Source organism: Enhydra lutris, unplaced genomic scaffold (genome assembly GCF_002288905.1).
Source record: "Enhydra lutris kenyoni isolate GAN:26980312 unplaced genomic scaffold, ASM228890v2 scaffoldscaffold10, whole genome shotgun sequence".
In the NCBI taxonomy this organism is placed as follows: domain Eukaryota; kingdom Metazoa; phylum Chordata; class Mammalia; order Carnivora; family Mustelidae; genus Enhydra; species Enhydra lutris.
In genome coordinates, this window is record NW_019154094.1 from 26738759 (window position 1) to 26765885 (window position 27127).

Consider the following 27127-nt stretch of genomic DNA (forward strand, 5'->3'; position numbering starts at 1 on the left):
GAAAAAAGTCTCCTTTAGAAAAAGTGTCCAATTATTCCATTTACTAATAATGATAAGTTTGAAAATCATTTCCAGAGGCCAAATAGTCATTGTAATCAAAGCTTACAGTTTAAGATATCTTTTTAGCAAGCCTTGATATACCTTCTGCTAGCTTCCTTCTAAAATACTTAACGACAATAGAGAAAAAGAAAAATGCTCCCATCCACAGAATATGTATTATATTGACCTGGAGATATTTATTCTACATATCAACCCATTAGAATTAAACGGAAGAATTCAATCAGTCTGGCACTTATGCTGAGAAGGAAGTGAGCAGCCTTTATTTCCCTGTTCCTGGCTCAGGAACCCCAAAACTGGGTTGCCATGACTTTTGATGAGGTGTGCTTTGTGACCTGACCAGAGAGCTCTAACTCTTCGTCACTCTAACCAATCCAGGTAGGGTTTGTGACAAGAAACAGAAGAACACTTTCAAAAACTGTTCAGGGTTCTCATTAGGTTACACGAAGAGCTCTATGAAGAAAGGAGAAGATAATCTCAAGAAGCAAATTGAGATGAAAAGCCTACAGGATGGATCCAAAGGGACATGGCGAAATTAAAGAGTCTGAAAAAGTCAAAATTGTACTTAGAGAATTAAAATCTGCCTTAGGAGCAGCAAAACACAGAATTGACACGGCAGAAAATAGCAGTAGTAATGTGGAGCACAAATATGAACAACTTTCCCATGGTACAAAGGTAAAAAAGACAGGATTCAAGCTATGATAGCAAAAATGGCACTAGGTACATGGATCAAAGCATGCAGCTGTCACCTAATAAGTAAGTTTTCCAAAGAAGAAACCAAAGCAATTTAAACGTAAGCTTTGTTCAAAAGATAATCCTGAAGTATATGCTCTAAGTAGAGACAATTTTTGAATGTGTACCTCACTGCTTAAAATTTAGGAAAAAGAGACTCACAATCCTAGAAAATATTTTGAATTACAAAAATAAAGATCTTTTTTCAAACATGCAGACGAGCAAAACTGTAGGAAAAAACTGTCCTGAGTTTGTCCCCTAATTCTTCTTGCACAAAACTAAGTGCCAGAAAACAGCCACACAACATTTTCTCAATTTTGAGGGAATAAAATTATGCCTTGATAATTTTATCCTCAATCCACTCGACTTTTCTGTGCAGAAGTCCAATAAGTCATTCTCATCATGCACTCTCAGAAGAAAAATGTCCTACCCCAGATAAAAGCAATGAAAACTTTCTTGAAAAAACTATTTAGAATCCTATTTTCACTTTGTGAGACAGCAAAAACAAAATCAGGAACTGAAGTTTTGAGAAGCTGAGGTGAGGAAAGGTGACAGGTCTTCCCTAGGAATTACAATGATACCGTTGGGGTGAGCTTCAGCATTCAAAACCAACTTTCATTGGAGGATACAAAGCCAGAAACCAGGAAGTGTGTGGAAGTCTTTGGTCTCTTTTTTAGGATGGTATCTGGGTGTAAAGTAAGGAAACCTTTGCACGATTAATTTTTATTCTTGATTGTGGGAGTAACCTCGAAACTACATGTAAGAAAGATGCTCCAGTGAAACCTCCACTCACAGAAGAGTTTTCTGAATTTTCCAACTGAGCATGAATTTTCCAATTTTCTCAATCTCAGGTTTTCTTAAATGAGCATTTCCGTGCAAAGGGCTGTCCTGGAGCTTAGAAGGATATATTGCTTCATTGAAGAGATAGTCCCTTTACAAATGACAAATTAAAAATGAGGATCTTTAAAATGAGTGCCAAAACGTGCTAACATCATGATGTAGATTAGGAACAAAGATAGTTGAAGGGAAGCATTAGTGGCTAGACTGGTCAGTGTGGTAGACACTGGTAATTTTCTTTTTTGGAAAGTGCTAGAGGTACTTCCTTTTTTAACAAAAAGAATGATGAAGGCAAGTATTGTGTATTTTTATTCTTAAGTGAATTTCTAAAATATTTTCACAAAGAAAGGAGGAAGAGAGAATGAAGGAATGAACTCCAGATCATCACTCAAGACTCCAGATCATCATTCAAGAGGAAACGGTGCTTTATTTAACAACTATTTGTCTGTTGCTACTGTACCTGGAAATCCTTCCAGGTCCTGGGAATACAAGGTTGAATGAAACCCACTTCTGCCCTCGCAGACGTCTCAGCCTTCCCTAACCTGTGAAGAAGAAGGTCATTTCTGTGCTTCCATAACATTCTGTGTTAAGTGCATCTTTCCCACCTTGGTGTCCCTGAGCCTAGCCCAGTGCTTGGCATAGAAGTCAAATGAATGTAGGTGTGTGTCAGCTTATAAAAATGGCAGGTGACTGAATGCTTTAATATGGTTCTCTGGCTTCTTCTAATCCTGTGCACTTCCGTATATTACATTGCATCCGAATCAGGCACGATAATAACCAACGCGGGTGCAATATTTTCAGATAAAAAGTTTTCAGAGATGGAGCTCTCTGGAAACTAAATAGAATTATAGAATTTTAGATGTGGAATTAACTGTAGATGTCAGTCAGTTTCATTTCCCGCACACCAATTCATCCCTTCATTCATTCATTTAGCACCTGCTATAATAATAAAAGTAATGATAGTTAACATTTGCTTCACACTATGAGAAGCTTTGAATGGATTCTCATTTAATCCTCACAATAACCCAATGAAGAAGTTATTACAAGTTCAGCTTTCCTAGTGAGGAAGGGGGTTGTGCTTTATTCACTGTTGCATTCCTAAGCTAGCAAAGATCAGAGTAAGAATTTGAATTTAGGTCTTTGGCAACTACAGTTTTTCCTCTTAACCACTGTGGTGTATGCAGGGGATGCAAAAGTGAGTGAGACCTAACTGTGCCTTTGGGGACTATGGTGTCTTTAAAGGAGACTGCCCACAAGCAAAGACTACCCCTTGTCAACAGGTAGATTGCCCACAGGCAAAACTTCTATGCCATCTGTAACCTGATTTTTGTGCCAGTGTAATTCTGCTTAATAGCTAATGGCTGGTCAGAATTCCCCAGTGAGGCCAAGGTTCAAATGAAGGGGGGAAAAGGAGATTGTGCATTATGGGAAATAAGACAGTTTGGCTGTTGTCCTACTTTCTGGGACTCTGATGCATATGATTATGTCAAGCTATCATTGTTAAGGCCATCTTCCATGTTTACAGGTCATGGCTCAATTCGAAGATGGAGGTTGGTCCTCATCCCTTCAGTTGGGTGGATTAATCACCTGACTGCCCCTTTAAGAGGCTCTAGCAATTAGGTTGTCATAGAAACAACAGCAACCACAACAACACTCTTGCGCCTGGCTGACATCCTGTAGATCTAGTAGGTGAGTGCTCTGGCTCTACCCAGTTTAGGAAACAACAATATTAACCACGCCCACCCTTTATGCTTTAGGTTTCTCAAGGTGCTTTTATGTTCCACATGCTCCCCTTCAAGCTGACAGGACAAAGACATTCTGCTGGTTCTTTATCTCTCTGGAAATTTAAGATCTAAGGTAGGAGAACAGTCATAGCAATAGAGTCTCAGAGGCTGGGTAAAATTGGAATTCTTGGCAACCGGAGTTGGGGACTCTGAAATTCCCAGGTCTTCAGTTTCTGAAATACTTTTATGTTGCCATAAAGGTAAAACTAGTCAATTGTAGTTCATTGTTAAGAGCTCATTGGCATTTGTACTTTTGTCAAATGAGTTATATAAAACTGCATTTTAAATAATTTTAAATAATTGATATTTATGGATTTGTTTGTATCTGTGTGCTTGTAATTTAGTACTTCGGATGGCCAGGCTTTCAACAAAGCAGCTCCCTACTACTGCTACATCTGCTTCGGATTAATCTCACTTTAATTGAATGCCAAATACATTTGCAGAAGCTCAAGAAGTTGAAAACAGTAACAGAAATTCTAAAGGAATAATACTTAAAATGGAACCATAGGGCCTCCTGGGCTACATGAACTTACTTACTACTTAGCTAATGGAATATTTAAACCTGAAATGAGAGAGCCATACTTTGTTTGAAGTTGTCCCTTGGTGATACAAACAAGTATAAATATACCAGGTGAGTCCAATTCAGTAATTGTGCCAGACTGAAAGAGTGTTTTTTTTTTCCTCTAAGAGAGCTCCATAAGACAGAAGATACTGCTGATGCTTTAAAGAAAATACATATGCTATTGTCAAGGTTGCTTTGAGACGAACATCTTTACAGGTGATCAGCTTCTTGGGTCCAACTAGAATATGTAAACAGGTTATACAGTGTGTTGGCATGAGCCCACTGACACCTTGTTTTAGAATACCGGGACAGTGATTCTTAAACTTTAGCATTCATTGGAATCACCTGGAGTGTGTGTTAAAACACTGATGGCTGTTATACTCTCAGGATTTCTGATTCCTAAGTCTGTGTTAGGGGCGGACTTTAATTTCAAGTAAATTCCCATCACAGAGAATGATGGGAAACTTGGAGTGTCTTATGGTCACGTCTGCCACCTGCTGTGATCACCACCTAGTGATTCTCCTGAGTCTCTATTAGTCTATTTGCAGCAGGACATTAATATACGAAAGCAAGACTTTGGGCTCAGTTTTCATTTATTGTACACCTATTGGAGTCATGAAGCAACTGAAACTGACTTTGTGCCCAAGGTCACACAGCCAGGCCTCAAACCCAGTCCACTCAAGCTCTTGCTTTCATCTATTTTTGCACAGATTCCTTAAAATCCACTGAGATAAGTCCAAACTGTGGATATAAACACTTGAGTCCAATAATTTGGCCCCACATATGATTAAAGAGTTTTAGTTAGAATCGAAATGAGTCCCTTTCCCTTTCTAAGCAAATATTTTTTGTTGAGATTTCAAGGAAACTAAGTGTAGCACCTTGATTCAGAAGGATTGAAGTTCTCTTTCCCTAGAAACATGAGGGCTCTGTCGACAAGTTCTTGTACTCCAGACTTGTTGTAATGAGTTGTAAAGGCTGGTATCCTGCCCCAGGTTCATCTCCAAAACTTAATTCTAAGAAATTTCTTTTTCTAGTGTGTCCTAGCCAAGTTTAAGAGCACCACAGAACAGAACCATGTCAACCACAAGCTTCCACGCATTCAGCTTAATTCACATACAAACCAATGCTGGGCTGCTTTGGGACTCTTTTGGCATTTTTTTCACCCTCATGGGTGAATTTGTTTTTATGATCACTCTTTAAGACCTAATCTTTGTTCCTCTTTTATTGTTCTCTTTCTCTGATGCTCTTAGTCAGTCTGACTTTGTGCCCTCCTTTTCTCCACCAACTCTTGTGGTTTTCTTTCTTTCTTGAGTCTAAACTGATGTGCTTTTTGCAGTGGGTATATACAAAAAGGTCACGTCTATGGTCTATATATTTCCTGTGTCTCTTAATCTTCATTATTGATCACAGCAGATGTTGTTAAAAACACCAGGTTAATGTAGAAATCAAATCCCTGGGTCTATCTTTATCACTAATAGGCAGAGGAGAAATAATGGGGTGTGGATAAAACTGGCTTAGTAAACTATAAACATATTTTCCTCTAAGTGTGTAAGCAGGCCTTTTTGCAGATTGACTCCAAGTGCCAGCAAAGGATATTACCTGGACCGGACATACTGCATTCTTCCTGGGTCTTCCATGCACATTATAATGACAGGTGAATAACCCCAGTTCCCGTGTAGCCATGACTCCATGGTGCAGCTGATGTGAAAACCTCAGTGGCTGAGACATTTTGCTTCATTACATTCTTCCACCCATTCTGGAAGCCCTTTGGATGAGCTCCAGGTGTCCCATAAAAGATGGCACTTCTTTATAAAGAAAACGCTTCGTTTTCTTGTTGGCAGCCCTTAACGAGTATGTTCCCTGAAGATAGGAAAGCACCCTGCAGAGGACACATTTAATGCCCCACTATAATTTCCACAATGATCACTCTGTGTCTGACTTTACAACTGCCCCTGCGCCTTCCCGAGTGCCAGAGACAGTAATGGGGTCAGTTAGAGAGTTTCCTTCAACACTTGGGAGTCTACCCTCTGAGACTTCAGCGGAGTTAAACGTCAGGAGAAAATTCACCCTTCTTTTTTTTTTTTTCTTTTTCTTTTTCTATTATTATTATTTTTTTAATTCATTTGGAAGTTCACTCAGCAAAATGCCATTTTCCATTCGGTTCTCTATTAACGGTTGATAACGTCCCTGTAATTTTTGCAGTTTTTTTTTCCCCCGTGAACCATCCAACAAAGAAAGGAGATGGATGAAAATGTATGTTAAGTGAAAACATAATATTATATCTTCTTTTACGTTCGCAAAGGGTGTTAAAACAGATTCATTAGTTTTGACTAAATACAAGGTTTCCGTGAGGATTTTCGGTAAGTGACATGACAATGTTGTTATGTGAGCTCAAGACAATGGAGGTTAAAACTGTTTGAAAATATGTTTCTCTGATATAGCTTGCATGTTGAGAAAGTTACAGAATAAATATACGGTAGATATTTTCCAATGTAAGAAAAGGATTTTTAAGACGGGGATGTCTTTTCATGAAACACCTTTTGTGCCATGATGAGCTAGCCAACAAAAGAATTTTTGGGGGGGGGTTTAATAAGAGAAAGTAATTTATACTACTGATATGTCAATATGTTTTTCAATAAACTTTTCCCCAGATTTTCTCGAATTCTCGTCAGTGTAAGAATTATAATTATATGTCTTCTTCCCACTTTGAAAGTGGCACAAGGTGCTCATTTGCAGTTCTGCTGTTCAATTGTCACTAGAATAGAAATGTCATGACTCAGTTAACAATGCTTTATTATTCACATTGATCTTTTTTTATAGTGTTCTTTATCTCAAAAACATTGTAAATCAGATATCTACCTCCCACTCTTTTGTTCATTTGCAAATTTTTATTATTCTAGTTTAAGAAAGCAATGGTGTGTCAAGAGTTAGTGTATACTGTTTATGTTCTCCCTGCTTCAGAATCTTTACCTCTGTACGAAGGATGCCAGAAGCATCCCTAATTCTAACTTTATACACCCTCATAAGAAAATTTTGTATCTCGTCTGGATCCAAAGAGGTTTGATGTTTTTTTTTTTTTAAATCCACAAAGATGAAACAATGGAGGGAAACTATACTTTAGTGTTAAGAACAAAAGTTCTTTAGAGTTATGTCTTTTAAAATATTATTGCTTGCTTCTGACTCAGTTTCTCCCTCTCTAACCATGCATGTGCCTTGTACTACACTATTTCTTTCTAACAATTCAGGATCTATGGCAGGGCTGTTGTGAGATAACATCACCATGAGCCCTTTTTTGACAGATGATGCCACTGGAGAGAGTAGTGGCCTCCGTGGACTTAAAAGTCATGGCATCAAATCATTGTTCCTTCACCAACTACCAAGTTGGTTATTGATGGATATTGACAGGACCTAAAACAATGTCGAAGTGGCGTGAAGCATAGCACTCCATTCCTGAATCCATCTCTAAGTGGAAGGGTATGGTAACCATGTGAGTTAATCAACATTTATTTAAGTAAAGACTATACAGTACCTCACCCAACAGAAGATTTGGAAATAAGGCAGCAACTAGGAATTCACTCACTCATTTAGAAAACATACATAGGCTCTTTATAAAGTACTTGGCAATAGGCTAAGTGCTGGTAGATAGACACAGATAAATAAGACCTGGGCCTGCCTTCAGAGTTCACTATTCTGTGGGGCGACGGGCATTCAGGCAATTTCCGGAGCATACGATAAGCGGATAATTGAGATATGTACACAGTTCTGTGGGTGCAAAATTTAGGAATTTGCAGTTATGCTGGATGCCATGCAGGAATATATCTAAGAGGAGATGAAATTTCCATTGAGTCTTAAAAATTAGTATTCAATTACCAGTTGGTAATTAAAAGCAGGGACATTCCATGAAGTAGAAGAAGTTTGTAAAACTTCGAATTGTGGAAACCAGTGTTAAGCAGAGCATGGTAAGATCGTGATGGAGACAGGGGGAGGAGAGAGAGCGACTGGTCAGCGTTAAGGTGGGGATTTTTATCTTTTCTTATGGATTTTAGACTTTAGCCTCTGGAGTAGTGGTTCTTGATCTGGGAGGGATGGACCCCAAGGGAGTATGTGGGTCGTCTCTTGGAAAAATGCACTATATTCAGACATACAATACAGGTGATCCACCCCTACCCCCACAAACATAGAAATTGAGTCTGAAATAAAGGTTTTAAGGAGGAATAAAACAAGATCTTATCTTTGTCTCAGAAAGGCCAATATGAAGGATGGATTTTAGGGAAAGTAGACTGGAGTCCAGGATTCTAGTTATTGTTATTCGACTGCTGTATTTCAAATTAACACGTAAACCAGTTTCTGCCTTCTCCTTACACTGTTTTTCTCTGAGCCACTGTGATATTAGTCTCTCTGAGTCTTTCCACACTTCTTCTCCTAGCCCAAGAGATGAGAACATTTTAAGAAAAAGAGTCTGGTTGGAAGGACCACATGATACAAAGAAGGCAATAATATTTCCAGATGAAAAATAAACCACTGAATTTGGCAATTTGATCATGTTTGTTAAAACAATTTCAATAGATGAGTAAGAATAGAAGACAGATTAACAGGATGAGGGGAACAGAAATAAGAACATAGAAAAGCTGAACATGTATTACTCTCTCAATAGGCACTAATAGCTTAATATTTCTAGAGTATTTTGATGAGCCGATATTCGTTAAGGCTTTTGATGTATAAGCTGATCTAAATCTTTACCTTAACTCTATTTACTAAACATTGTTACTTTCCAAATTTACATATGAGGAGGCTGGGGCACAGAAGGATAATATAAGTTGTGAATTAAAATGACAGATAGTAAGAGGCACGGCTGGGATTTAAACAAGGAAGTCTGGTTTCAGAAAAGAAGGTGAGTTTAGCTATTACAGTGTACTTCCTCTGATAAAGTAGATGTCATAGGTAAATAGTAACACTCATAATACATGTATTGTAATGGGTAATATTGATAGTATAGTAGTATTATAGTAATTAGTAAGCAATATAAATTATATGTAAAAGAGAAACTTTAATCTCAATTTGAATAGGTTGCCACTATTAGAATAATGTTTGCTAAATATTTCACCATTTGAGACTGGATAAGGTGCTAGCCATAGTCTTCAGTTCCCTTAAGTTTTAGAAGTTTTGATGTGAAGAAAGACATTTTTCAAAGATGACTATCTATAACAAGATCTAAAATATTACAATAATGTAAAAATACTGAAGAAACCTAATGTTGTATCATGTTGTGTTTCACTGTAAATGGAAAAAAAACCTTGACAAAATCCTTTGTTTCTGATGAAAGTTTAATTTGAAAACTAAACTATCTCCAGCTTAAGCATTCATTCCTATCCCTCAAAAGGAGCCGTTTGTCTTATGACTAATGTTAGGTTGCCAAAAAAATAATGTTTCACTAATAGAGATTCAGAGATAGTCTCGGTTTTTGAATGATAGCACAAAAGTTCTGGGAAAGGATCCCTGGGACCCTTGCTCCCCGTCATTTGTCCTTGTCTTCTAGCTAAAATATGTGAATACACGTAGGAAAGGAAAATAGTTCCCAAGTCAGCATACTGGATCCTGATGAAATAGTCAAAATTTTTTACTTTTTAAAAGAATGATGCTAAATGTTAAAAATTGAAAACAGAAAAACGAAGAGTTTCATAGTTTAATAAAAAAAAGTATCTTCCTCACACTGATTTTTTTTCATGAATCATTTCTTTTTTGATAGACAGTATTCAGCTTTTATTTGTATTATGATTTTCCTTACTGATGAAAATGTACAACTGGATTATTTCCTCAAATGCATCCATTCATTTGGTAAATGGTCTTGTCTACTATATGGCAGACACTGTAGCAGGTGAGGATAAACTCAGATAAAAATCCAAGTCAGGGGCGCCTGGGTGGCTCAGTGGTTAAGTGTCTGCCTTCAGCTCAGGTCATGATCCCAGGATCCTGGGTTTGAGTCCCACATCAGGCTCCCTGCTGGGTGGGAAGCCTGCTTCTCCCTCTCCCACTCCCCCCCTGCTTGTGTTCTCTCTCTTGCTGTGTCTCTCTCTGTCAAATAATAAATAAAATCTTTAAAGAAAACCAAAGACAAAAAACCCAAGTCAGTCTTCACTTATCTTCCAACAGCCAAGTTCAGTTAAGTGACACTGAGAAACCCATGTACCAAAAACTACAACAGGGGTTATGGGGATACCAGTGAGGGATGTTCACAGCCTCCATGGTAAAAGGTCTTTCCAGAGAAGATAAGTCAAGAGATGACTCTAGAGGAAGGACAGGAAGAATGTACATTTTCTTTTGCAAAAAGCATAAAACTTTTGGTAAAAAAAATTTTTTTTTCTGTTACCAGCATCCTGGCACATATTGTAGAAGAGGGAGCAGCAAAGGAGAAGAAAAAACCAGAGACCTTCAAGTAAGTTGAGTGTGTAAGAGTATTTACTGGTCAACGGGGCTGGGGCTGGTATATATATATATATATATATATATATATATCAATGGGGCTGATTATATATATATATATAATATATATATAAACATTGCATATTCAGAGAATTCCTTCTTTACATATATTGGTATATCCTCTGCTTCAAGTGGCTAAGGAAAATACTCTCAAATATACCATCTTTAGGTCATAAAGATTTATGTTGGTGACACATCCTGATTTGGTTGCCTACTGAGTTGAATGTACTTCTCCTTTCTGGACACACAGTTACACAACATTTTCCAGTGACCTTTTTGCATCTGGATGGTGTCATGCAAATGGTTCTGGCAGAAGAGATGTGGGGAAAAAAGGATGTGTCACACTTACAAGTTTGTCTTCTAAACTATGTCACATGATTCTCCACGTTTTATTCTTTATTTAATGGCCGGCTTAAAGCGAAGGATGCAGTAGTGGGTAGGGGGTGGGGTAATTTGGTGATGGGCTTTAAGGAGCACATGACGTGATGTTATAAGCAACTGATAAATTACTGAACACTACATCTTAAACTAATGATGTGCTGTATGTTGGCTAATTGAATTTAAAGGGAAAAAAAAGGAATGCAGTAGAAAACTGGGGAGCCCCTGGTGATAGTAGAGCAAAAAGATAAAAAAACAACCTGGATCCCTGAGTCACCAGATGGGGGACAGCAACTTGAAATATCTACCTTTGTTGAGCTCTGAGTGGCTTGGGATGAATTTTTATTTATTTTATTTTATTTTTTTAAAAGATTTTATTTATTTATTTGACAGACAGAGATCACAAGTAGGCAGAGAGGCAGGCAGAGAGAGAGGTGGAGGCAGGCTCCCTGCTGAGCAGAGAGCCTGATGCGGGGCTCAATCCCAGGACCCTGGGATTATGACCTGAGCTGAAGGCAGAGGCTTAACCCACTGAGCCACCCAGGTGCCCCGGGATGAATTTTTATTAAGTTAGGCCACTGAAATATGGTTTTTTTTTTGTTTTTTGATTTTTTTTTAATAGCCACTACTCTTAATGAATCTGGCTAATAATATGCAATACAACTCATATGTGAATTCATTAATGAATGTTTTCAGTATTTATTATAGAATAATAATTTTAAAAGTATTTAATATATATTGAATTCCAGGATTTGAACAGAATATATTTATTATATAATCTTATCCTATAGGAAATGCTGTGAGGTAGGTAATATTACTGCCATCCCCACTATAATGAATGAGAAATTGGGGCCCAAGAGTTAGAGACGTTTACTTAAGATCATAGAATTAACAAGAGTGTGGCCAAGATCTGAATCCATGCAACTGCCCACTTGACAGTATAGTGTGTCCCACTAGCAGATATGATAATATGTGTTGAATAACTAATGTCACATATTACTTCTTACAAGAAAGAAAACACAGTTGAATAACAAGCAGCATAGTTCCCTTTATTCAATAAAATAATGTAGAAGATCCATTTCACCCCAAGTATAACAACAGAAACTCTTTTCACCAGTATGTCCTTTCATAAAAATATGTATTTGGATATAGATTGGTGTCAAACTCTTATTTTTGACCACTAGAACCTCATTTGGTTCTCAAAACCTCTACCAACTCATTTTAATTAGGCAAATAATAGGTGAATATATACACTTTTAAGTCTAGCCAAATGGATGTTTGAATAACAGAAATCTCTCTTGGAATGGACTGATAGAAGTCATTTATTTACTATTTACTGGTAAATACAGGATTTCATTGAACAAAAACAAAACTAAGCTGTGATCATAGCAATCTGTAAATTATTAGTCAAGGAATCTCATTTTTCGATGGCTACCTCCTCTCTGGTTTACTCTATGGAACAATTTATCCCATCCCTTCATCCTCTTTGAGTTTTGAAGACAAGGTTCCATGACCAGATTCCATGATGAATGCAAGGGCCAAGTATGCATTCAAATCCGAGGATTCTGCATGCCCGCCACACCAGGCCAGCGTTATCATCTTCCTCCCAGGTGGGAAAAGAGGGTCTCAACCAACAAAGCTCTTTATTAAAACGGCGAACTTGCGTTTGAATAAAGAGACCTGCAACTTGATTACTCGTGCTACCTTTCCCAGCTCACAGGAGCTGGATTGACCCTTATGAGGGACTAGCAGCTGTGAGGCACATCAACACTGGCCATGGTTCTGCATTTGTAACAAATACATTTTTACCTTTCGTGACAAAACAGCCCTATTGTTATCAGCCGTAAATCTATTAAAAACACACAAGGGCGTTTTAGTATATGTACCGTGCATGAAAAATATGACTGCCTGACAGTCTCTGTGTGGCAATGGAAAAGAGGTTTTATTGAAGGAAACAGCGGTAGCAAACAGTGAGCAGTGCACAGGAAGGTAATTGTGCCTTTAACATTGGCGGCACATGTTCACTTAAGACTAAGACTCCTGCCCCTGCCTCATCCACACCCAAAGGACCTGCTAGACAAGCAGCCAGTCATCTCTCTCTGGGATCAAGCTGTCAACGCAAACTTGAATTCTTTCCCTTTTTCTGAGCTAAGCTCTACCCCCAGAGCTCCCAACGCCTTCCTGAGTGAAGGCTCTGAAAGAGCTCCCTTCTAAATTGCATCACATGCGCAGCGCTCTTCAAACTGACAGAACAAAAGAGCCAAATTACAAAAGTATGGTCTGAGTGACTTGTTAGTTGCGCTGGATGATTACTTCTTAATGGGCTCTGAGAACAGGCTGTGGGTTTTGATGCTGCTTAACTAAACCTTGCAGAGTTCTTTCCTAGTTAGTTACTAATTAAGGTTGATTTGCTTAATCAGCTAAACACACACTAATGAGAGAGAGAGGCAGAGGGAAAGGAGATGGGGCAAAAGGTAGTCCCTCTACTCTCTCTTACCCTTCCCAATTAGTGGCAGTGAAATTACGTGGTCCACGAGTCACAAAGATAAATTCTCACCTGGAAGAACTAAACAGGCCTGCTGTGATTGTGTGTGTGTGTGTGTTTTCATGGCTTTTTCTCTTCCCAAATTGCTGCTTTGGCAAATAACAGTCCTGTTTTCTTGAAGGCTAGTTAGTGCTGGATGCCTCCGAAGCCTATTGTCTGCTTCTTCCGCCCCGCTTCCCCCTAACCGTTAATGAGTATGTTCAACTGGCCAGGGTCACTTTATTATTCTGACATAATGAACTGGGGGATGTGATTTCCAAGTTCTGCGGCTGACACTGGCAGGGTGACGATTTCACCTCGAGGTGCCCCAACTGTATACTCGACACACTTGGAAGAATAAATATTGATCTGCTTTCTGAGGATGTGCGCCATGTGAAATGTTAATGCTTTTAAACGACTTTGGACATACAAAGTAGCTATTATTACCACTATTATTATAAGGTATAAAATCTCAGAGAGTATCTCATCTTTACCCTTTATCCTCATGATTAGTGCACATGTGTTGAGTGCCCACTGTATTCATACCACCACTCAAGTGACTGGATATAGTGATGACATTTTAAGACAAAGACATTCATTTTGTGACTCCTTAGCAAGGAAGGGAAGGGTTACTCTCCACAGTCATTGAATACATATTGTTTTGTGAACTACTGATAATGAATATTTAGTCCCTCATGGGTCCTCACTTGTTAATGGGTTGGAGATTTTCTACTTGTCTTCCCTAGGTGATTCATTCTTTTGTATAAAGAGAAGAAAAAAATTCCATTTAAAATCATAGTTGGCTAAAAAATTTGAGGCCCTAAGAGAGATGGGGCTAATAGCTGAGGTTTGGTTTGGCAGAATAATTTCTGAGAAAGTTGGATACTAAAGTGAGTTTCCCCCAAGCCATGGTATAGGAGGTGGTCCTAGTTAAATTGCCCTGTGTAAGAAGAAGCTGAAATGTGTGGTTTGGTTGGTACTGGTGAAGTTTGAGAGAAATAGGAGTATAGTAATATGGCAAGAGGCAAGATCTCAGAATGGCATAATGGCTAATGAGAATGGTCAAGTGACACAGTTAACAACATGGCTATCTAAGATCATTTTAAAATTGCTTGCTAGCTAGTACTTTGATCACAAAGCCCTTGTCCCTACGAATTTTTTACTTTTCTCCAACTGTTGTACAAATCTATTAGATATAATCTATTGTTGATGACATTAAGAACAAAGAGATTGAAATCATATCCAGTGAAGCTACCTGAGGACCCAGATAGGTGAGTGAGGTGTGGAAAAGTTTTGCAATGAGCAATTTGGGGTTGGGTAGGAGGCAATTCTCCTTTTCTCAAGGATTCTAGACAAGGATTCTAGACTCTGAAGAGATTCCTGGGATGACATCTGAGTTATATATTTGTTTACTTATTAAATGTATTTATTCAAGTAATGGTTATTGAACAACTTTTATATGCCAGGGATTTTGAGAGTGGTTTGGGAATACAAGAGTGACTAGTACTGAAAAGATCTCTGTTCTTAATATAGCTTATCATCGTAAGTAATGGGATGCACCTATATCTACCTTGTAGCAATTTAGAAATTTATAGTGATTTTATGTGATCTGCCCACATACTACCATTTCTTCCATATGTCTTCCTTGCTTTCTTTGTTTTAAGTGAATTAATTTCTTCACTGGCTCCTGTGAAAATTTTCCTCAAGTTACTGTCATATGTAATGCCTGCCTTCTTCTCACCTAGTTAAATCCTGCCAGCTTCTCTTTAAAACCTGCCTTGGACATCCTCAGCCCAAAGAATCCTCAAGATTTTTCTGATTTAATTGGTCTGGAGGGCACTGCGGAGATTAAAATTTGTGACAGCTGCCAAGATGATTCTAATGTAGAGTCAGGGTTGAGAACCACAATCCAAAAGTGGACATATAGAGAGAATTTAAGATGGCAGTGCAGGGAGATTTTGAACTCAGCTCTTCCTGTGGACACAGCAAATCTATAGCCTCGCATGCAATAATTCCCTCTGAAGAGGATGTAGGAGCTGGACAAACATAGCCTGCACAATAAGGGACAGCACTGAGATGGGTAGAAGAGGCAGAGACACCCAAGAAGAGATTTCTGTGGGTGGGAGGGGTCTCAAAGATTTGCAGAGGAGCAAGAGATTTGAGCTCCACATCAGGCACTCTAACTGTTAGATCCTACACAAGAGAGATGAATCCCAAAACATCTGGCTTTGAAAACCAACAGGAAATACATCCAGGAAAACACAGAAAGGAAAACAACTTTCAAAGCATCTGTGAAGACTCACTCACCCTGGAAACCAGTACAACACACCAGATTGAAAAGTGCATAGACGGGGCACCTGGGTGGCTCAGTGGGTTAAAGCCTCTGCCTTCAGCTCAGGTCATGGTCCCAGGGTCCTGGGATCGAGCCCCCCATCAGGCTCTCTGCTCAGCAGGGAGCCTGCTTCCTCCTCTCTCTCTGTCTGCCTCTCTGCCTACTTGTGATCTCTCCCTGTCAAATAAATAAATAAAATCTTTAATTAAAAAAAAAAAAGAAAAAGAAAAGTGCATAGATCATAGATGAAGGAGAACCACTTGCTAATCTTGGAGCACATACTGAAGAGGCAGGCGGTACCTGTGCCTCTCCTCAGGGACTGAGATGTTGGAGGGAGCCATTTTTGCTATCTTGTTCTGCTGTGCTGATCATGGCACTAATGGGTGCCATTTTGGAATCCTCTTTTTAAACTGTGAATGCCAGGGGCCATGCCCCTCTGAGAGCCCTGTACAAATTACACTTCAACTGGCCTCATAGCTAATAGAATGATAATGTTGCCCACCACTGTGCCCCTAGCAGTTGTGGCCAGGCCTTGCCGATAGCCAAGCCAGGGGCCAACACTGCCCACCAATGTCCCTGCAATAGTCATAGACTTGCCACAACAGAAGGGCACATGCCACACCTGGCTCTAATGACACAGGGATGGTGCTTCTGGGCTCCACAGGACATCTCCTCTATAAGATCACTCCTTTAAGGCTAGGAGAGCTAGCTAAACTACCTCATACATAGAAACAAACACAGAGTTAGGCAAAATGAGAGAATAGAGGAATATGTCCTAGATGGAAAAACAAGACAAAACCTCAGAAAAAGAGCTAAACAAAAAGAAGATAAAGAATCTACCCAGTGAAGAGTTCAAAATATTGGTCCTAAAAATGCTTCCTGAACTCTGGAGAAGAATAGATAAACACAGTGAGGCCTTCAACAACAACAACAAAAAAACAGAAAAGGCTTCCAACAGGAAATGCTTCCAAGCAGAGCTGTGAAATATAATAACAAAGAAATGAAAAAAATACACTAGAGGTAATAAACACCAAACTAGATAATTCAGAAGAATGGATCAATGACCTGGGAGGAACTGTAGTGGAAATCATCTAAACTGAACAGAAAATAGGAAAAAAGAATTTTTATAAATATGAGAATGATTTAAGGGACTTGTGGGACAACATTAAGCATACTAATGTTTGCATTATAATGGTTCCAGAAAGAGAAGAGAAAGATATAGGGGTAGAACAATTATTTGAAGAAATAACACCTGAAATTTTCTCTAACTTGAGGAAGGAAACAGACATCCAGGTCCAGAAAGAACAGAAAGTCCCAAATAAGATGAACCCAAAGAGTTCCATAAAAAGATATGTCATAATTAAAATGTCAAAAATTGAAGAGAGAATCTTAAAAGTGGCAAGAGAAAAGCAATTAGTTACATTTAAGGGAACCCCCATAAGACTTCCAGCTGATTCTGCAGTGGAACTTTGCAGGCCATGAGGGAGTGGCATATATATTCAAAGTGCTGATAGGAAAAAATTTCCAACCAAGAATACCATATCTGGTAAATTTGAAATTTAGGGTAGGTCAGGAGTTTCCCAGACAAGCAAGAACTAAAGGTGTTCTTCACCACTAAACTAACTCTCTAAGAAATATTAAAGGCACTTCTTTAAGTGAAAAGAAAGAGCACTGATTATTATCAAGAATAGTCATGAAGGAAAAAAAAAATCACACTGGTAAAGACAACAGAGTAAACATGATGGATCAACCATGGTACAGCTAGTATAGCAGTTAAAAGACAAAAATGGTCTAAATCAATTATATCTAAAGTAATTAGTTAAGAGATACACAAAATAAAAAGATTTAACATATAACATCAAAAACATAAAATGTGGGAGGAGGCAGTAAAAATGTAGTGCTTTTAGAATACATTCAAACTTAAGTGAACACTAAGTTAAAATAGACTGTTATATACATAGGTTGTTATATATAAATCTCATGGTAACCACACACACCAAAACCCACCTATAATAGATACATAAAAAATAAAGAGAAAGGAATCCAAACATAACACTAAAGAAAGTTATCAAATTGCAAGGAGAAAGAATAAGAGAAGAGCAAAGAAACAGAAATGAACTAGACAGACAACCAGAAAACAATTGAGAAAAATGGCAATAAATACATATCTATCAGTACTTACTTTAAATGTAAGTAGACTAAATGCTCTAGTCAAAGACCTAGAGTGACTGAATTGATAAAAAAACAAAAAACAAGACCCATCTGTATGCAGCCTACTAGAAACTCACTTCAGATTGAAAGACACACACAGACTGAAAGTGAAGGATGAGAAAATATTCCATGCAAATGGAAATGAAAAGAAAGCTGGGTAACAATACTTCTATCAGATAAAATAGACTTTAAAATAAAGACTGTAACGAAAGACAAAAAAGAGGTCATCATGTAATGAATACCCTTAAAGGGATCAATCCAACAAGAGGATATAACATTAATAAATACTTATGCACCCAACATAGGAGCACTCAAATATATAAAGCAAATATCAACAGACACAAATAAAAGTTACAAATAACAAAATATTAGTAAGGGACTTTAATACCCCACTTAGTGAATGGGTGGGTGAGACAGAAAAGTAATAAGGAATATTGGCCTTAAGTGACGTATTAGATCAGATGGACTTAATAGATATATAATTTTTGTTTCATCTGAAATCATTGAAATGCACATTTTTTTAAGTGTATATGAAACATTCTCCAGGATAGATCATATGTAAGACCAAACAGTCAGTGGATCAACAAAGAAGTCAAAGAGGAAATTTAAAAAAAAATACCTTGAGACAAATGAAAGTGACAACACAATATTCCAAAATCCATGGGATGTAGCAAAAGCAGTTCTTAGAAGGAAATTTCTAGCAATAAAAGCCCACCTCAAGAAACAAGAAAAATCTCAATCTCAGCTTATACCTAAAGGAACTAGAGAAGGAAGAAATACCAAAGTTAGTAGAAGGAGGAAAATAATAAATATCAGAGCAAAAATAAATGAAATAGAAACTAAAAAAAAAAAAAAAAAGAAAGAAAATATCAATGAAACTATGTCTGATTCTTTGAAAAGATAAAAAAAAATGATAAACCTTTAGCCATACTCATGGAGAAATAAAGAGGACTCAAGTAAATAAAATTGGAAATGAAAAAGAAGTTACAACTGAACAGATTTCCGATACAACAGAAATACAAAGACTGTGATAAGAGACAACTACAATCATATGGCCACTGGACAACTCCAAATTGCATCAGTAATAATAACAATTAAAAAACCTCCCAACAAACAAAAATTCAGAACCAGAAGTTTTCACAGGTGAATTCGACCAAATATTTCAAGAAGGGGAGTTAATACCTATTTTCCTCAAACTATTCCAAAAAATTGAAGTGGAAAGAACACTTCCAAACTCATTCTACAAGGTCAAAATTACCCTGGCACCAAAATCAGACAAGCTACTATAAAAGAAGAAAACTATAGACCTATATTCCTGGTGAGCATAGGTGCAAAAATCTTCAATGAAATATTAGCATACCACATTGAACAATTTATTAAAAAGATTGTACACCATGATCAGGTGGGATTTTTTTCACGGATGCAAGAATGTTTGAATATCTGCAAGTCAACCAACCTGATATACCACATTAACCAAAAAAGGGTAAAATCATATGAACATCTCAATAGATGCAAAAAAATCACTTGACAGAATTCAACATACATTTATGATAAAAGCTCTCAGCAAAGTGGTTATAGGAAGAATGTACCTCAACATAATAAAGGTCATATAAGACAAACCCACAGCTAGCATTACACATACTGGTGAAAAGCTGAAAGGTTTTTCTAAGTTTAGGAACAGGACAAAGAGACTCACTCTCACCACTTCTATTTAGCATAGTATTGGAAGTCCTAACCATAGCAACTAGGCAAGAAAAACAAATGAAAGGTGTCCAAATTGGAAAAGAATAAGTAAAGCTGTCATAATCTGTAAGTCATCAAAACCTGAAAGACTCCACAAAAGACTATTAGAACTAATACATTCAGTAATGTTACAGAATATAAAATCATTATACAGAAATCTATTGTGTTACTATCACTAATAATGAACTATCAGAAATTAAAACACTCCCATTTATAATTGCATCAAAAAGAATTAAATACCTAGGAATAAATTTAAATGAGGAGGTAAAAGAACTATACTATGAAAATTATAAGACATTGATGAAAGAAATTAAGGATGACACAAATAAATGGAAAGATATTTCATGTTCATGGATTGGAAGAATTAATATTGTAAAATGTCCATACTATCCAAAGTGGTCTACACATTCAGTGCAGTCCTTGTCAAGATATCAATCTCTGCTTCACAGAACTAGAACCAGTAATCCTAAACTTCGTATGGAGTCACAGGAGACCCCCAAATGGCCAAAGTAATCTTGAGAAACAGCAAAGCTGGAGGTATTATTCTTTCATTTCACGCTATCCTACAAAGCAATTATAATCAGAACAGTATGGTATGGGCATGAAAATGGACACTTCGATCAATGGAGCAGAAGAGAGCCCAGAAATAAACCCACATTTATCTAATCAATTAATTTACAACAAAGGAGACAAAGATACATAATAGGGAAATAATTTCCTCAGTACATGGTACTGGGAAAACTGGACAGCTACATACAAACAAAGGAAACTGAACCACTTTTTTACTGTATGTAAAAAATGCACTAAAAATTGATTAAATAGTCAAATGTAAGTCCTGAAGCCTGGAAGTTTTCTGGAAGAAAATAAGCAGTAAACTCTTTGACATCAATCTGGAGTGACATTTTTTGGATCTGTCTCCCAATGCAAGGGCAAGAAAAGCAAAAGTAAAGCAGTGGGTCTATGTCAGCTAAAAAGCTTTTGCACAGTAAAGAAAGCCATTAACTAAATGAAAAGTGACTTACTGAATGGAAGAGGACATTTGCAAATGATATATCCAATGAAGGGTTAACATCCAAAATATATAAAGAACTCCTGTAACTCAATATTGAAAGAACAAACAATCCAATTAAAAATGGACAGAGGACCTGAATAGACTGTTTTTCCAAAGAAGACTTACAGATGGCCAACAGGCCCATGAAAAGATGCTCAACATCACTAACCATCAGGGAAATGCAAATCAAAACTGCAACGAGATACCACTTCATATCTCTCAGAATGGCTATTATCAAAAAGACACAAAAGAACAAATGTTGGCAAGGATGTGGAGGAAAGGGAACCCTCATGCACTGCTATTAAGAATATAAATTGGGGGGCACCTGGGTGGCTCAGTGGGTTAAGACTCTGCCTTGCTCAGGTTGTGATCTCGGGGTCCTGGGATTGAGCCCTGTATCAAGCTCTCTGCTTACCGGGGAGCCTGCTTCCCCCCCTCTCTCTGACTGCCTCTCTGTCTGTCAAATAAATAATAAAATCTTAAAGAAAAAAAAAATATATAAATTGGTACAGTCACAAAGGAAAGCAGTATGGAAGTTCCTCAAAAAATTAAAAGTAGAACTACTATACAATCTAGAATTCTTTTGTATGTATTTATCCAAAGAAAATGAGAACACTAATTTGAAAAGATATATGCACCCCTATGTTCATCACAGCATATTGACAATAGCTGAGATGTGGAAGCAACCTAAATATCCATGAGTAGATGAATGGATAAATAAGATGTCTTGTGTATACCCGTGTGCAGACATGCATACACACTGGAACATTACTTGGTCATAAAAAGATGAAATCTTGCCCTTGGAGACAACATGGATGGACCCAGCAGACATTATGCTATATGAAATAAGTCAGGCAGAGAAAGACAAGTGCCATATGATTTTACTTAAATGAAGAATTTGCTAAACAGGAATAGTGTTTGGATGTCCAGAGAGCAAACTGATGCAAGAGAGGAGGGGGGGATCAGGATGGACAAAATAGGTGAAAGGGGTTAAGAAGTAAGATCTTCCAGTGATAAAACAAGTAAGATGTGGAAATGAGATGTATAGCATAGGGAATATAGTAAAAAAAATATTGTGGAGCGCCTGGGTGGCTCAGTGGGTTAAAGCCTCTGCCTTCGGCTCAGGTCATGATCTCAGGGTCCTGGGATCGAGCCCCGCATCGGGCTCTCTGCTCAGCGGGGAACCTGCTTCCCTCTCTCTCTGCCTGCGTCTCTGCCTACTTGTGATCTCTGTCTGTCAAATAAATAAATAAAATCTTAAAAAAATATATTGTAACAGTTTTGTATGCTGGCAGATGGTAACTAGACTTACTTGGTGACCCTTTTGTAATATGTATAAGCATAGAATCACTGTGTTGTGTACCTAAAACTGATACAGTGTTGTATGTCAATTATCCTTAAATAAAAAATAAAAATTAAAACCAACCACCCCCACAAAAGTATACATATAAAATCTTACTGGTACAGTTTGTTATGATTGTATATAATTGTAGTATTTGTCTCTTCCTTTACATTTTCTACATCCTATCAGAAAAGAAGAGGCCCTCTTCCTTTTAATGGTGAACGCGTGTACCAGGGAATTGCATCCCTATGTCTTCATCATACACAAGACCTATCTTTGTCTACCATTGTCGCCTTCCCCTATATTTTGCGTATCACTCTACTGCTTCCTTCCTCCCTTGCATGTATGCTTACATGTAACAAAACCCCAAATCCTTCTTGCCCTAATTTTTCCATCCATTTCCTCGAAGAACTCCTTAACACCTAATGTAAGGGCCGATTTAGCCAGAGTGATTCCATCCAGTTAAACAGTGATTTTGTTGTTTATGCAGTAAAACTTAAACTGTCCCTGTGCCCCCTCCCCCCCACACCAGGGGACTTACTTAAAAATAAGTCCCGGAAACCAGTCCCAGGTAACAAAACCCAAATACAAGGGTGGGTCAGGCCAGGTGGAGGTATCCAATCAGTGGGGGCGCATACTGTCTCCCTAGCTACCAAGGAGTATGGGCCCTGCCCTTTGGGCACCTTTTGGGCGCCAATTCTGACCAAGGTGATAGGCTGGTTCAAATGTCTACTAGGGTAAATTATAATTCAATTAGTCACTTATGTGTGACCTAACATGACTGTGCAGCTTTCTCTGTGTTACAATCTCATTGGCCACCTGTGCGTGGCCAGGCCCAACCACATGGCCTTTGCCCTTAAAAGCTAGTCTGTAAGGCAGAGAGAGGTCACCTCTTTATAAGGGGCGGCCCTGGCCTGTCGGTTTGATTCTCCATGCTTGGCACGAAATAAAGCTTTGCTTGACCTTCGCTTTGTATCAGTCTTGCTCCTTTGACTACGGACCCAACACTCTCACTTCATTATTCACTCATTCCTTAATCCCTCACAATTGACTTCCATCCCCATTTAGATGAAACTCATCTTTCAAAGCTCATGTGATATGGGATACTATGTGCTTTATAAATCTTTGTTGAATTAATAAAGTGAATACGAGACTTTCTCATCACCAAATCAGTGATCTTTAATCAGTTTTTCTCTTCCTCAATACATGGTTAGTCAGGCCCATGACTCTGTCCCTGTTGTCTTTAACAGAATTCTGGTTCTTCTCTTGTTCTGATATTTCTCGTATGATGCTTGACTGGCCACTTTTTTGGAAGCAGTGTTCTACTTGTTTATGTGTTGTGGTGCAGGACAAACTTAGGGTTCGAATCAGGTCCTTGATATTTCAGAGCTGTTAAAACTTAAGACAAAGTGCCCTTTCTTCATCCATAGAAAGGAGGTGATAATAGTGTTGTTCTAAAGGTTGATGTGATGCATTAAGCCCTTGCAAAGACCTTTAATGTTAGTATTTGCATTCCAGTAGCTGTAAGGTCTTTAAGGGCAGTCTCAATGCCATTTTCCCCCCTCCTATTCTTTCTGTCCTCAAAACCAGCAGTGCTGAGCTTGGGGTCCTTGAAAACTATTAGTTGTGAATGAGTGAGCAAATGCATTGTTTCCCTTCTCTTAATGGATGATCCTTCCCAAAGGCGTGGCTTTAGTTTCCCTCACCCTTTCCCTTCCTGACCTCATTTAATCCCCGAGGACCTTTGGACCTCATTCATATTTTCCATCCATCTTCATGTAGATCACTACCAAGTCTAAACTGAAATCAGATTCAGCTCATTGTGACCTCAGATCCAGATTTCCTATCTTTAAGATAACTCCCAAAATAACATCCTCAAGACATCTCTTTGAAACCTTAAATACCTATGTTTAAAAAAGAACAAGTCTTCTTTCCTTCTCTTATTTTTCACTCATATATATTCATTATATATTTACAGTTATATATATTTGTTTATTATACATGTGCATACAATGGCCTCCTATATGAAAATATAGACCTATATATTTAATTTATATATACACATATAAAATATATGTATTATATATTTGTAATAACCTCCAAAGAATTCTACTTGCTTATTTGTTTATAGGCTCTAAGATAATGCCCTCTGCAAAATACTGTTCATCCTAGTTTGTACCTTTAGTTATTAGCTACCTATTCCATTGAAACCAAAAGCAATAATATTATTAATTTTTAAAAGACCAGATTCGTTAGCCTGCTAGTGATTTGACCCTTATTTTAACAGAAGACTTTATTTTTTGTAAACAATTATCTATTTATTATGCAAGCAACATGTAGATACATTTTTATTGTAAAAAAAAAAAGTAACACGGAAGTGTAAAATTAAAAGCAAAATCCCCACTCCACCACTGACGTCTGCTTCATTCTTACTATTCTTTACAGAGATGATTTCTATTATAAGTTAAGGATAACTCTTTTATAGACATTTTACCTACATTAATGAACACATGCATGTTTGATTTTTACTTTATGTGAGTGCACATTACTGTATTTATTAATGTGAAGCTGGACTTTTCCCCTTATTAATATGTCTTGGAGGAATGTCCATTTAGATCTGCCTCTTCCTTGAGATCTACTGCATAGTGTTGCCTTCTCCAGAAGCACCATAACATATTTACTCGGATTTTATTGATGAATCCTTAAAAGCTATCTTGCTATTTATTTCCCATCCCTCTCGTATGCATAATCTTTTAACTGAATGAGAAAACACATTTCACACTTTTCTCTGTTGGTCTCTTTGTGCATGCCATTTTTTTGCCATTCCTTCCAGTGAAACTTCTACTTGGGCTGCAAAACCCAGTTCACATGTGAACTTACACTTGGAGTCCTCTTTGCTAACTCAGTCTTAAAATGATATCTTTAAGAGATTCCCCAATTTTGAGGACAGACACTGAGATTGTTATATTCCCACAAGACTAAACACAGCATCCTATGTGTGGTAGATTCTGAATGCTTGTATTGCATAAACAAATACAGGATTTTTAACTTTTCTGATCTGACATGTATGCATAGATAGGCTATAAGCACCTTCAAGGTAAAAGCATATCTCAGCGTGCCTTGACTAATGCAGATGTTTGATGATTTGCATGTCAGGGCTATATCAGCTATATTGTGTATGTGGGCAAAGATGGGGTTCTTCCCGTATCATGTATCAACAGTACCCACCAGTCAGTATAGGAAGTTATTATAAGAAATAGGGATGAACCTACCAGGATCTCCAAGAGGATTTTGAATTGAGCTGGATAAACCTAAGGGAAAAGAAATTAAAAAGGATTATTCACATGGATATCTATTATTTTTGTTGTTGTTGTTTTGCTTTGTTTTTGCGTTTCCAAAAATCCCTTCCCCCTTTTTTTCAGCAAAGAGAACCCCGCTTTTGGTGGAGGACCTACAGCCTGTAGCTTGAGTGGAATGGCCTTGTCCACCCCTGCTCTTGCACAGTGACATGGGAACCCACGTTCTCTGTTGGCTAGCCACCACACAGTTTGTTGTGGGATGGTTACAAGTGTCAGGTTGTACCAATGAGGATGTCCCCTGTGACTTGAGATGAGCATGCTGGGAGTAGAGGGTTCTCTCCACTTTTATGAGGTGGAAAGATAATGTAGGCTTCCAACTGACAGAAGCCCGCTTTCCCGCCATGGATAAGTCAGAGTAAAGCCTAAATCAGGGCCAAACAGCTGAGAAAAGAAGGTATAGGCAGGACACTTAATTCATCATTTGGATCTCTTGATTTACTTACTCCTGCAGCTGGTCTACTCCTGGACATCCTAGATAAGTGAGTCTCCAAATTCCCTTTACCTAAGCTAGAGGAATTTTATATCTATAATGGAGAAAGACTCAGAAAATGACATAGAAGGTTTAATTAATTTTAAATATTTCTTCTGACTCTATTTTCTTCCCATCTCTTTTTAGAGGATGTATGGTGATGAAATTCTCTAAATTTAATTGTTTAGTCTCTGCTTTCTAACTCCCAAAATGTTCACAGAATGGAAATGTTTAATTTTGTGAAGGTATGCCAAAAATGATCTACAAAAATGGCTTAAAATTGGAAGCTGGATCTTATGCTAAAATGACTGGTTAGAAATCAAGAAACTGAAATGTGGTTTCTGCTGACCTGGTCTTTTATCTGTTTTATTCAATTTTCAACAGTGAGAACAGTAGACAGGAACTTACATATATTGACTACCTACTCAATTCCACTATTTGATGCAATTTACCCCTTTCCTGTAAACATTGTTATCCTGACTTAAAAAATTGTTTAAAAATTGCTTAAAAAAATCCAAATGATTTTCAGAGTTCTAGTCTTGCCTGATGTTCCCTAGCTGGTTAAGTTTAATAGATTTTAAGATGAGAATCCAGTTGGGTCTGACTTCTAAACTGTCTTCTCTACCATCTGGAATGCCATGAAATTAGGGTGGATATTGACTCTGTTCTCTGTTCTTAAAGCACATTTCCAACTTTTAGTCAACTGTCTTGACATTCATGGCTTGGTATTATTGTTTTGGGGAAATAGCAGTCATTTTGGGGGGTGAAGTATATATTGCTATAGGGAGAGTACAAAATTTGAATTTGGAGAAGTGAATTCAAGTCCTGTGATTTTTCCCACTACAGAGCACTGTGATTATGTGGCTCAAGCTTTCCAAATCTTAGTTTCGTCTTCCATCAAGGAAAAGATAATGGCCAATCATCTGTCAGTTCTGTCGGGACCTTTCTACTGGCAAATGCTTCCCTAGAATGCTGTACTTCTCCTATTAGAGATTGGATCAGCCAATGATTTGCTAGATGCGGTAATGTCTTGTTCAATTCAATATTTCCCAACAGTAAGCCCAGGGTATGGCAAGTAGTAGATGACCAATAAATATTTGTTGAATAAATAGATTAGGAAATGAAGTCAACTCACTTTTGTGTACAGAATATTAATTTTTATTTTGATCCCCCCCACAGTTGACCAAAAGAGTGATATTTGAAGTGCTTCCAATTTTGCAGGTGAGAGGTAAAAATAGGTTAATGATAGGTTTGAGTACTACAGTG